Here is a 12,754-nt window from a genome sequence, read left to right as displayed (position 1 = left end):
CCGGAAGTCTGGTAATCATTAAGAGTGGCTGGTGTCCAAGAGGATAAGGCTTAGGATGGACTTTATGCTCCAGTACCTTTTGCATCAGCCAGTGCAGATCATTGTCCAGTGACTCTTCAAGATTTGAGAGAAGGATCATCTTTCTCCCCAACACCTTCCTCAGTGCTCCACTAGGACCATGGTGATCCATGGTAAAATTATCCCGAGGTTCTTGTACTCTAGCTTTTTAGATTCAGTCACATGATTACTTCAGGAAGACACAGCCTGCCTGTAGGAAGACTAATTTGGGACAGGTTCACTTATGCAGAACCTCCCTTCTGTCAGCCATGCCACTTGGTCCTGGCTTTTCTGCCCTCATGGTGACTTTATTTCTGTGGCTTTTTTGCCTTTCCTTGTCACTGGGCCTCTGTCAGGGTTATCCTAATCTATTCTAACAGACAGATTTCAATAATGTTGAATCTTGGGGCAAAATGGTTTGAGGTCCTGTACTCTTATATCCCAGGAAGCCTCTAATCTTATGCAGATAAGGTATAAGGTTCCCTAAAGCAATTTCAAAGATATTGATAATAGCAATTGTTTCTCTCCAAAAGGAAGGAAGGAAGGAAGGGCAGGAGAGAGAGAGAGGGAGAAATGAAGGAAGAGAGGGAGGGAAGGAAAGATGGAGGGAGGGAGGAGGGAGAGAGAAGAGGAAGAAAAAAACATACACATTTCCACCTCCCCATTGGTCATAAAAAAAGAAGAAAGAAAGAAAAAAATTTGAAGTTCACTGGACACAGTTAAATCACAAAATACAATATATTTTAAAATTAAAGAAAAATAAAGTAGCACTGATCCCCAAATCTAGCAATAATCCCTGTTAACATAACATCTTTGGTCTTCCAAAGATTTTTCTGTGCATGTTTGTGTGTGTGTGTGTGTGTGTATTTCTGTGGAAGGGTATTTATAATCACACACACAAATCGGTTCATACTCCACAGACTATTTTCAAATCTATTATTTTTCCACTTAATAGTATATTATAAATATTTTTCCAAATCATTAAAAATACTTCTAAAATATCATTTTAATAGCTGTGAAATATGCCATTGATTGTAATGCTTTATTATATTTAACCAATCACCTATTTTGTACATTTATTTCCAATTAACTGCTTTGTGGCTAAATCTTTGCATACATCTTAAGTTATTTCCTTAGAATAAATTATCAGTATTAGAATTTCTGGAATGAGGTAAAGGATACTTTTTTCATACAGTTTAAAAATTGTTTTATTTTGAATAATTTCAGATTTACAGAAGAGTTGTAAAGAGTATTTGTATAGAAAGTTCCTGTCTACCCTTCAACCAGCTTCCCCTAATGTTAATGTCTTACGTAACCATAGCACATTTACCAATACTAAGAATTTACATTGGTAAATATTGAGCTACGGTATTAACGTTTTTTTTTCTGTTCCAGATTTCAATCCATAAAACTATGTTGCATTTAGTTGTCATGTCTCCTTAATCTTTTCCAAATTGCTTTCCAAACTCTTGACACCTTTAAAGAGTACCAATTAGCTATTTTATAGAATGTCCCTCAGTTTGTATTTGTCTGATGTTTTCTCATTATTAGATTGGTAATGTGACCATACGGTTTTAGGTTTTTTGACATATACATTAGAAGCCCTCTTGCCCAATATAAGTGACAGGCTAATTGAAAGAAGTTGTTTAAAGCAGGAAATCTTTTAAAATGATTCATGCATACCTTATTCATTATATTTGCTTTCTGTACCTTCACTTGCCAATATTTAAATATTGGGTCAAAGTTTTGTTTGTTTTGTTTTCTGATTTTAGTACGTTCTACTCATTGGAATTCTGAATCACATTTCTTTCATAAATCACAACTATCATGAATACATCATTTATTATTCTTGTTTCACTTTGTTTAAAATGGACACAGAACCTAAAGCACATGAAAAGCAGCTCTTCAAGATTTTTAGAATTTTCTTTTGGATTTGACTCACCCACATCTAATTTGATAGGAGTTTTCTTTCCTTTTTTTAAAATTTATATTCATTGAGTCTTTTCAAAGCACTTGGTTTCCATTAAAAACACAAAATCATTTTTATTTCATCAGATTATATAATATTAATTAAATAACAATATAATAATGAATAGAACTGAAATAAGTTTAGGAAAAACGTAACTGACTCTTGGTAGATAAATCTTTTTTGTTACTACATATTGAAAAGCAGCCGTGCTTAGGTGAATTTGAGAGAAGCCCCCTAGCTTCAAGCATTCAGTGTGCAGAGGGTCAATGTGCTTTGTAGAGGGATTGGTGAGTGCTGGTTAATCCAGAACACTGGTTAAGAAGAGGCCAGTTAAGGGAGCTGCTGATGTATTGCCAAATTGCCTTCCAGTAAAGTTGTAACCTATTTATGCTTCCAATTATACGGTAGGAGAATTTGTTTCCCTACCCTTAATAACACCAAGACTAGTCTGTCAAACTTGAATATCAAACTAGTCTATATAGAAATAATCTATGTCGATAGTAGAAAATTATATCCTGGTGATTACTAACAAGACTGAATTTTCTTTTTTATCATTTTGCTTATGGATCATTTGTATTTCTTTATTTTTTTACGATCTTGATGTATTTCTATACGGTTAGCAACTCAATTTACTGACCTGCCTTGATTTTAAGATTTCTAGATGGTGGCCTGCTTCAATTATCAGGTAACAATTGTTGTATTACCTGCTGTCTTACTAATGTGGGACTGAACTATTTCCTGCCTCCCTCCAATCAGTCCCCGTCTGGTGACTCCCACCACGAACACTATAAGGGTCTCCTTTATTTAAAAAGCCAGAGACAAAAGGGGGGATCATCCACCAGTAGAAGGGGGACTCGGCATGGGGGTTAGAAGCCCTGCTACTTATACTGATATGATCTCCCACCTCATCCCTTGCCTCTCTAACATCCACTCCTACTGCTCTCCCCTTTGCTGGCTTTTGTACTGTTCATGGAACACATTGAGCACATTTCTACCCAGGGCCTTTCTGCTGGCTGTTCCCTTGGCCAGGAACAGTCTTGCCCCAGTTACCTGCACGGCTAGCTCCCGTACCACCTCCAAGTCTTTGCTCAGATGTCATCTTTGCTCTGGAGTCTACACTGACTGCCATACTTAAAACTGTACCTTACCATCCCCACCACTCTGCCTCCTCTTACTGTTTCTTTTTTTCTGTAGCATGTACCACTTTCCTTATTCTATATCATTTAGTTATTTATCGCACATATTGCTTAATTCTGTCTCCCATTACTAGAATGAAAACTCCATACTATAGGTAGGGATCTCTGTCTGTTTTGTGTTCTGATATATTCCAACATCCCAGGACAGTGTCTGCATGTGGTAAGCACTCAATACATGTTTGTTAAATGAATGGATCAATTAAAAAAAAGGCCTTCAGATATGCAAAGGAGAGACACAGGAAAGGGAAGTCTCTACTAGGGTACTCTGTTTATCTGGGCAAACATAAATGTGTTTTAATCAAAGTGTTGTGAAGATGTTGCTGCCCTCTTTGTTGACCATCCCCTAGGAGTGACTTTGGACCTTCAAGCTGCATAGAGCCATCCTTTGTAGCTCTTTAAATGTCCTGGTTCACTCATGCAAGCCTATGCTGGGTTATACGAAAAGTCACTCCATAATTAAAACCTCTCTAGATTAGAGAGTCCCACACTCCAGTGCCAAATCATAACAGTTTTCACTGGTTTAAGGAATTTCTCTCAGATAATTCCTGATTGCTCAATACTGAGTGAACTAGTCAGCTCTTGCTGTTACAACAAAATACTACAGACTATGTGGTTTAAACAACAGACATGTATTTCTCACAGTTCTGGAGGCTAGGAAGTCCAAGATCAAGGTGTTGGCAAGGTAGGTTTCATTCTGAAGCCTCTTCTTTTGGCTTGGAGGTGGTTGCCACCTTGCTGTGTGCTCACATGACCTCCTCTTTGTGTACCAGAAGTGAGGAGAGCAAGATCTCTTCTTATAAGGGCACTAATCCCATCATGAGAGCCCCACCCTTATGACCTCATCTAACCCTAATTACCTCTCAAAGGACCCATCTCCAAATACCATCACATTAAGGGTTAGAGCTTCAACACATTAATCTGGGGGGACACAAACATTCAGTCCATAATACTGGGTGATCAGGACCCTGAGTTCAGCAGCCCTGAGTATCAGAAGCTTTAGGGAACATTTCCTATAACTTTTTTTCATAGTTCACCAGCCAGATATCTGGCCTAAGGCAATAATATTTTTACCCAACCCTTGAAGGGAAAAGCCAGAGAAATTACTGGAGGCAAAGGCACTGTTTGTCCTCATTTTCTTTCAATTCACTGAGATTATTATGATTTAAAAAAGAATTTAAGAAAGTTTTAAGGATGTTTTGTTTTAGACAATAATGAGAAACTAGAGGTTCCATTTTTGCTTTGGACATAGAAAGCCACAAAAAAAGTCACCCCCATACTAACAACAGAAACAATCCAGATAGATAGTCTAAAAAAGCATATCTTTTCTTAAACCCATCAGAGAACGGAAGTTGCAAGGCAGCTAAGCAGACTGAATTTCAAAGAGTGACAAAGCCCTCTGAGGAGGGAAAGGACACATAAAATCTTTCACCGTCAGTAGAGCATGAGAGGAAGAGGTGGCCTTCACGGAAGCAGGTGAGAGGAGATCAGCTAAAATGTCAACAGATTCCTACAGGCCAAGTGTGGGCTAGCATACCAGTTTAGAATAACCAGGACCCCTATTCACAAGGGGAGTTCACGGTCATTTGCAAACTCTTCTCCATGGCCTTACCCTGGACGCTCACAAGAAAAACTGGGGTCAGGATAGGAGACCACAGAGAGCTGCTCTTGGAGCCTCAGAAACAAGGGGAAGTTTGGTTTCCATGGGATAGAGAGACAGGAACACTGAAAAGCCCCCTTCCCAAGGCCCAAGTGCACAGACTCTGCCTACACTGGGGCTGGACTAGGAGAATCAAGAACCACCCCAGTCCCAGCAGGAGCCCAGCACCAAATAATAAGCAACAGCAGCCTACTGCTGAGGCGGGTGCAAGAGCTCGGAGAGAAATGCTCTCTGAGGCGCAGGTGCACACGGACTGATGAAAGCTGAGGGTGGAACCAGATCACTGAGAGAAGCCCTCCAGCACCCCCAGGCCTCGCACTAAGCACAAACCCACCACTGGAGGAACATGAAGACTTTGGTGTGCTGAGAAGATGAGAGCAGCAATAAAAGTCCACCAGGACACTCAGATGGGTGTAGAAAGGTTGAGAGAGCACATAGCTGATATTAAGCCTTTTCAATCCTCCCTGCCTACACCGGCTCAAGGCTTTTGATCTTAAAAAAATGAGTGTTTGAGATTTGTGGTAACTCCACTGTTGGCCACCATAAAGTAGTGAGTGTCTTCCCATAAAGTGGCCCAAGTGGTGAGATGGTGACTAGGAAAACAGAGGGTGCAGGGAAGGAGCAATTAAGTAATTATTCTGCTGCACTCATCTCTTTGGTCCTCAGTTTGACCATAAGCTGTAACATTCCATGATTCTAAATCAACCTTTGTGAGTGGTTATGTGTTCTGCCCACATGAAGGGAAAAATCTAATTTTGGTCCTATGCCTATGAGTTATGCCTGCAGTCCTCTGCCTGCTCCCACCCGTTGCTATGGTTGTTGTGGTTTGGTTTTGTATCCACCTCCTGGTCCTTGCACCAATATTCAGGCTAGTTCAGCCAGACTAAGTGGCTATGGCCAGTGTGAATTATAGGAAAATTCATTTATCATCATTTCCAGTGGGATAACTTTTTTCAAATATTACATACTGGAAAATGTGTGCAGGCAATTTGGCTTTATGGAACTTCTGCTAAGAAAATCAATATAACAGACGATGTTAGATGTTAAGGTTATTTTTTTAAAACAATATTTCCCTAGATTCTGCAGCACATTCTCTAGCAATTCATCTACGAATTCTGTAAACATTCACAAGAGGCTATAGAATAGTTGGAGAGACAATTCATTTTTCAAGCTTAAATTTACTTACACCACCTTCTTCTTAGAAGGCCCTCTACTTTGTATTCTGCATGTAAACATAATTGTAGAGTTAGGAAACACAAATTCAAATATGTTGATTACAATATAATTTCCATCACTTCATATATGAATTGCCCAAGATTTCAACTTCAAATTTAAATACAACACATATCTCAAAGAGAAAGAAAACAGTAAGATTCACTCACACTGTTCCTCACAATTTTAACTGAAAATATGTTGATTACTGAATCAAACTTGGAATTCAAGATTACCTCGAATACATACAGATGCAATTTTTCTTAAAAAAGCAACAACCACCTCAAACAACTGTTTTCTACCTAAATAATGAGTAAAAAGCAACTGACAATTTGGTTGTTTATAAATTATAACATAGGCCTGTTCTGTGAAAAGTAGAAAAAAATGCTTCAATCGCAACTCAAAAAACTGGAAAAAGGTGACATAAGCAAGTTAACATTTCTTTTGTTTGTAGGTGATGATGGTCCTAAAAAATAAAGGCAATTGCTACCTATATTAGAGCTTTGGTGCAAGATTCTGGTGATTTGTCAGTAACCCAGGGAAAAGTCAGAAGGATAAAAGACAAAGAAAGGAGACCCCAAGGCATCCATTCTCTCTGTCCTTCTATCTTCAGATACAAGCTTTCACCAAACAGAAGTTGGTGGGATTATATACTCTTTCCCACGTTCTCCTCAGGATAAGGATGGTATTTTTTGTGTCGATTTTTTTTTTTCTTTTTAAGATAATCCTGGATTTTCTTTTTAAGGTATTTTAATATGCAGAAAAATGTAGCACGCAGTTGGCTTGATTTGCTGGGGCCCACACAATAGTTCAGAGCTAGGCCTTGTAACAAAGACCATTAGATTCAAAAATTAGTTTGCTACACACTTTCTGGATTAGTAGAACTTCAACTTTATTTCAGTGTAATTTGAACATCTAGCGAATTCTGTATATATTTTTTCTTAGGTTTTTTTTTCATTTTTATCATTCTTTCTTTTTTTTCTGAGCACAAGAGTAATACATGGTCATTATATAAAATCCAAATATTACAGAAGTATGTATCCCACAAGATTTCCCAAAGACATTAATAGTTTAGATCAGTGGACTTTTCATTATGTAGCTTAAAACAGTCGATTGACAGTCTATGCTACTGAGAAAGATCATACAGAAAATTAAAATGTAGTTAGGTTTCTCCGAAATTGCCATGAGATATGTGGTCCTAAAGTTTAAGATATTTCTTTTAACCCTTCTCAGTCCTCATTCTGAGTCTCTTCTCTCCTCATTAATTATGATACCACCATTTTCAACCCAGTGTAAAGAATAGCTCCAGGCTCAGCTCAAAGATCCAATGATGCTGTCAGCAGTTGCCCAAAAGAAATTTATTTTGTTTTAATTTAGATCTTGGCTCATTAAAAATATCTTTAGTTTACTTTCCAAATGATGAACAAATATATAGAACAAAAAGAAGACATCAGAATTGAAAAAGTTTTGGTTTAATATCATTCATTTTAAATTTACTAAAGGTTAATTAAATAATATTTAAATAAATTATATTTAATAATTTTACTATACTGCTTATATACAGTAACACCTTACCTATCTGGAAATTAGTTAACTAGCAACCTCAACCACTCAGAACATAGCTTGAAAGCAAAAATAAAACGAAAATAGATCATATGAACAAAAGTTCTTGCTCCTCATTTGTAGAAAGCCTTCTCAGCCCTCTCTCAAAATCAATCTGCTCTTATGTAGCACGTAATTTTATAAAGTTTTATACAGCCTTTGAATTTAACAAGCTTGGCTATCTGGTTTATAACCCTCTTCCAGGTTAGAAGAAACACATTAGGGGAGGGGAGAGGTGGTTCTACATTCAAAGACATTGGCAACTGTGGGAACTAAGAACTGTGAACTTGAAAACAAAGGGAAAAGAGTCAAAGTATCTATAAATAAAAGACCTAATTACTCAAAAATTTCAGTTTAGGTTTGGAGTAATAGGTCCTTGAGTGGTCCATCATAGACCCTAAGAACCACATAAACCTCCCTTACAAGCCACAGCCTTTATAGAACACTCATCAACATGATTATATTAACTGATATCTTGCTCTTTTTTGAGGGTAAAAGATCTCTTTCGAGCTCTCTCAACCCTCTCAGTGGGAGGTACCTACGGTCCTATTCTAGTCTCCTGGGAGCTAGGAGTGGATTGTCCACATTTCTGACCCTCTGGCCTCTTCCTGACCAACACCATTCCTCCTTCACATTCCTTGTCACTTAGAGCCCAGGTTATCTGGCTGTTAATATGATATGGTAGAAAGGACACTAACTTTTCATTCAAGCAGATACGGTTTTGAATCCAGCCCTGCTATGCACAAACTCTACAACCTGGGGCAAATTACTTGACTTCTCTGAACTCCCATTTAATCATCTATGAAATGAGGATGAGGATAATATCATAGGGGTATTCTGAAAATTGACTGTGAAAATGCCTAACCATGCATGGTGTATAATAAGTGTCCACTATACCATTATAAACTAGTTACTTTCACTCTCCTCTGCTGAATTTGTGATTATTCCATAATCATAGAAAGTTTTGGAACCTGGCTCACTGGCTTCCCTTCCTCCTCAGTCCCTGCCATCATCCACTCACTACGCCATTATTACTTCACTGTTTTTCAGCAGCCCATCGCCAGGGGCTGACACACTATTAGTCAGATCTGTTTCATCTCACCATTTCTCAGGTCTGCTCTACCTCTGAAATCTTAAATTCCAAGTAATGCTCTTTCTGATTATTGTCTCCTTTTCCTCCACCCTCATTCTTTGCTTGCATCTGTATTTGCTTTCAGAAAGCATATAACCTCTAGTCCAATAGTGGCTTAATTGTCTTCCAGTATATAAAGTCCACTTTCTTACTTTTTTTTCCTATCCGGTCTACACCTGGTGACCCAAGACTTCAAACACTCATGTAGTACTCTCTTCTCTCTTGCCCCTTGTCCTTCTAAAAACTCCTGATCTATGTACAATCTAGCTTTTCTGCTCATACAAGTCCTTTATCAGATATATTTGTTGCAAATATTTTCTCTCAATCTATGTCTTGCTTTTTCATTTTCTTAAATAGTGCCTTTTGATGAGCAGAAGCTTTTAATTATAAAGTCTAACTATCAAATTTTCTTATATGGTTAGTGCTTTCTGTGTCCTAAAAAATCTTTGCCTACTCCATAGTCATGAAGAATTTCTCATATGTTTTCATTGGAAGTCATTTAGGTCAGAAATCCATCTCCAATTAATCATTGTGTATTGTGTGAAGTAGGGGGAAAGGTCCATTTTTTTTTTTTTTCATATAGATGCCCAGTTGTTTTGGCACCACTTATTGGAAAGACTTTTCTTCCCCCATTGAATTGTTTTGGCACCTTTAAGGAAGATCAATTGATCAAATGTACCTATCTCTTTGTGGATCCTCTATTCTATTACATTCATCTATTTGCCTATCTTTATGCCATTACCACTGTTAGAAAACACATCTCTAGGGATCTCTTGCATTTCTGCACGTCTTGTGAGCAGAGGTACTGATGGCCTTTTTTCTGGATATCTTTTCAAGGATATTTATATAGCAAACAATCTTGGAAAACAGAGATAGTGTCTCCCTCCAGAATAAAACGCAGGCTTATTTATTGTCCACTATAATAAATATAATAAAGGTAATGTCTCCCTACTAGGCAAAGGTCTGGCAGGCTTACTGCCTATTATAAAAAGATTTGGGTTCCCTAACTCAGGGTTCCTCTCCTGTAATGCACTGTACTGTGTGTGCAGTTATCATGTGATCCTCCTGTGTCCTCCTGTGGGAACCGGTGCTCAGTGAACTAGAACTAATGCTGATACTCTGGCTATGGCTATTGCCGTGAGTAATAAAGTCCTTTATCTCTGACCCTAGAGTGTTTTGTCTTCTGCCAGCATCCTTGAAACTGTGGCAGGCTATGGGGTCCAGCATATGCTCTGCCTTGGGGAATATTCCATGTGTATTTGTAAAGAATGTATGTTCTCCCAATGTTGGATATCGTGTTCTGTGAAATCAATTAGTTTAAGTTGGTAACTACTATTGTTCTAATCTTCCAAATGTTTACTTTTTTTTCATCTAGTTGTTCTATCAATGACTTAAGGAGAAGTTTTAGAATCTCACACTCTAATTTGTCTATTTCTATTTCATTTTGTCAGTATTTGCTTCATGCATTTCAAACTTCTGTTATTAGGTGCATACACATTAACAACCGTTATGTCTTTTTAGTGAATTGATTCCTTTTTAATATGAAATGTCTCTCTATATCTATGGTAATGCTTCTTGTCCCAGCGTCTATTTTGTCTGCTAACAATATAGCCACTTAAACTTCAGTTTACCATGTTTTCATGGTATTTCTTTTCTCATTATTTTACTTTTAATTCTGTGTCTACTTATTTCAATGACATTTTCTTTAAATAGAATATATATATATATATAATTATTATTATTTTTTTGCAGGGAAAGATTTGCCCTGAGCTAACATTTGTTGCCAACCTTCCTCTCTCTTTTTTGTTCCCTCCCAAAGTCTCCAGTGCATGGTTGTATATCCTAGTTGTAAGTCCTTCTAGTAATTCTACGTGAGCTGCTGCCACAGCATGGCAACTGACAGATGGGTGGTGTGGTTCCATGACCAGGAAACGAACCCAGGCCACCAAAGCAGAGTGCTGCACTCTAACCACTAGGCCATCATGTTAAATATATATATAATTATAGATAATATATATAATACAATAGAATAGATTTTGATCTTACTTTTTTATTGTGTTTGACAATCTCTGCTTTTTAAGTTCAGTGCTACTATATTTAATACAATTATTGATACTTTGGTGTTTAAGTCTCCCATTCACTTTTCATTTTCTATTTATTCCATTTGTTCTTTGTTCATTTTTTTCCTTCTTTCCCTTTTTTGGGATTAATTTAGTATTTATAAGTATTCCATTGTATCTCTTCTCTTGGCTTTTCACTGTAACTCTTTCTTTTTTGTGTGTATGTGGTTTCTTTAGGGTTTACTATGTGCATCCTTAACATCACAGTCTACTTGAATTAATATAATATCATGGGATATCTAATTACAGAATATTATACCTGTATTTACTCCCTTCCAGATTATTGTGCCATTGTCCTCATCCATTTTACTTTTACATTTATGAGATTCCTCACAATTCATATTACTTGTTCTTTTAAAAAGTAAATTATCTTTTAAAGATACTAAGAAACAAGTACAAAAATGTTATATTTTTACCTGAATATTAACCATTTCTAGTGCTCTTCATTCTTTGGTATGTCTGAGTTTTCATCCGATCTCATTTCACTTCAGCCTAAGAAACTTCCTTTGTGATTTCTTGTAGTACAGATTTACTGATAAAAAAGTTTTTGTTAGCTTTTGTTTATTTGAAAATGTATTTATTTTGCCTTCATTTTTGAAGGATTTTTTTGGAGAACATGAAATTCTAGACTGATAGTTTTTTATTTCAGTGCAACAGATTCCATTCTTTTGTCTTCTGGCTTACACTGGACCTAAGGAGAGGTCAGCGATCATTCTTATTGCTATTCTTCTGTATGTGTCTTTTGTTTCTTGATTGCCTCTAACATTTTCTCTTTATGTTTGGTTTTTAGCCTTTTGACTATTATTGGTTTATTGAGTTTCGTGGCTTTGTAGGTTGATTTTTAAATTAAATTTGGGAAAATTCTGGTCATTATTTATTCAAATATTTTTCTGTCCATTCTCTTTATCTTCTTCTGATTACTTATATGCCAGACTTCTTGATAATCTTCCATAGGTCATTGTCTTGTTTTGTTTTGGTTTTTTTGTTTGCTCCTTTTCCTTTGTGTCCTTCAGTTTGGCTGTTTTCTATCGACCTGTGTTCAAGTTTACTGGTGATTTTTCCTGCAGAGTCCAATCTGCTGTTAAGACCAGCTAGCAATTTTCTCCCTATTATATATATGTAATTTTGAGATCGAAAATTAATTTCAGTATTTTTTAGAGTTTCCATTTATCTCTTGAGATCTTCTATCTCTCCATTCATTATGTCTCCATTTTTCTTTTAATCTTCGAACATATATTTATACTTGTTTTAAAATCCTAGTTTGGTCATTCTAACATCTTTGTAATCTCTATTCTGTTTCCACTGCTTTTTTTTGGAGGAGTGGGAGTCATGTGTCACATTTTCCTGCTGCATCACAAGTATTATAATTTTTGATTGCATGCTTAATGTTGTGGAAGATACATTGTGGAGAATCTGGATTATGTTTTTTTTCTTTAAAGAGTGTTGACCCCTTGAGGGGTGAGTTAATTTACTGGCAACTTTGCTTTCTAAATATTTACTTTTTGTTTTAGACTTTATTGAGATGGATCTAGAGCAATCCTTACTTTAGGATTGGAAAAGCCCTACTCCTAAGCGTGGCCTTTCTGAGACCTCAAAACGCCCAGAGTGTTCAACAATGGCTCACTACTTCTGTTGGTCTGAACTGCAATTATCTTCCAGTATTGTGCAATTTTGATATCTAAGGATCCCAGTACTTGTTCTTTGCTAGGTTTAATTTACTCTCTTCTTGTGCTTGTGCTGCTTAGAATGCAGCCAAAGATTGAAGGGGAACTCTGAAAATTTTTACACCTCTATCTCTACATAGATCCC

The 12,754-nt window shown here is 36.9% G+C and overlaps 1 long non-coding RNA gene across 2 annotated transcripts in view; it reads left to right on the top strand.

Annotated features, from left to right (window-relative positions):
- The window catches only part of LOC131414701 (uncharacterized), a 46,764-nt gene extending 44,066 nt beyond the window's left edge, over positions 1-2,698 (top strand). For both annotated transcript variants that reach the window (XR_009222223.1, XR_009222224.1), the window contains exon 4: positions 2,680-2,698. This is a non-coding gene — a long non-coding RNA (uncharacterized LOC131414701). The remainder of the gene's footprint in view (positions 1-2,679) is intronic.
- The last annotated feature ends 10,056 nt before the right edge of the window (positions 2,699-12,754 follow it).

The sequence above is a fragment of the Diceros bicornis genome, chromosome 15 (assembly GCF_020826845.1).
Source record: "Diceros bicornis minor isolate mBicDic1 chromosome 15, mDicBic1.mat.cur, whole genome shotgun sequence".
Lineage (NCBI taxonomy): Eukaryota > Metazoa > Chordata > Mammalia > Perissodactyla > Rhinocerotidae > Diceros > Diceros bicornis.
This window is presented reverse-complemented; position numbering and strand designations above follow the sequence as displayed.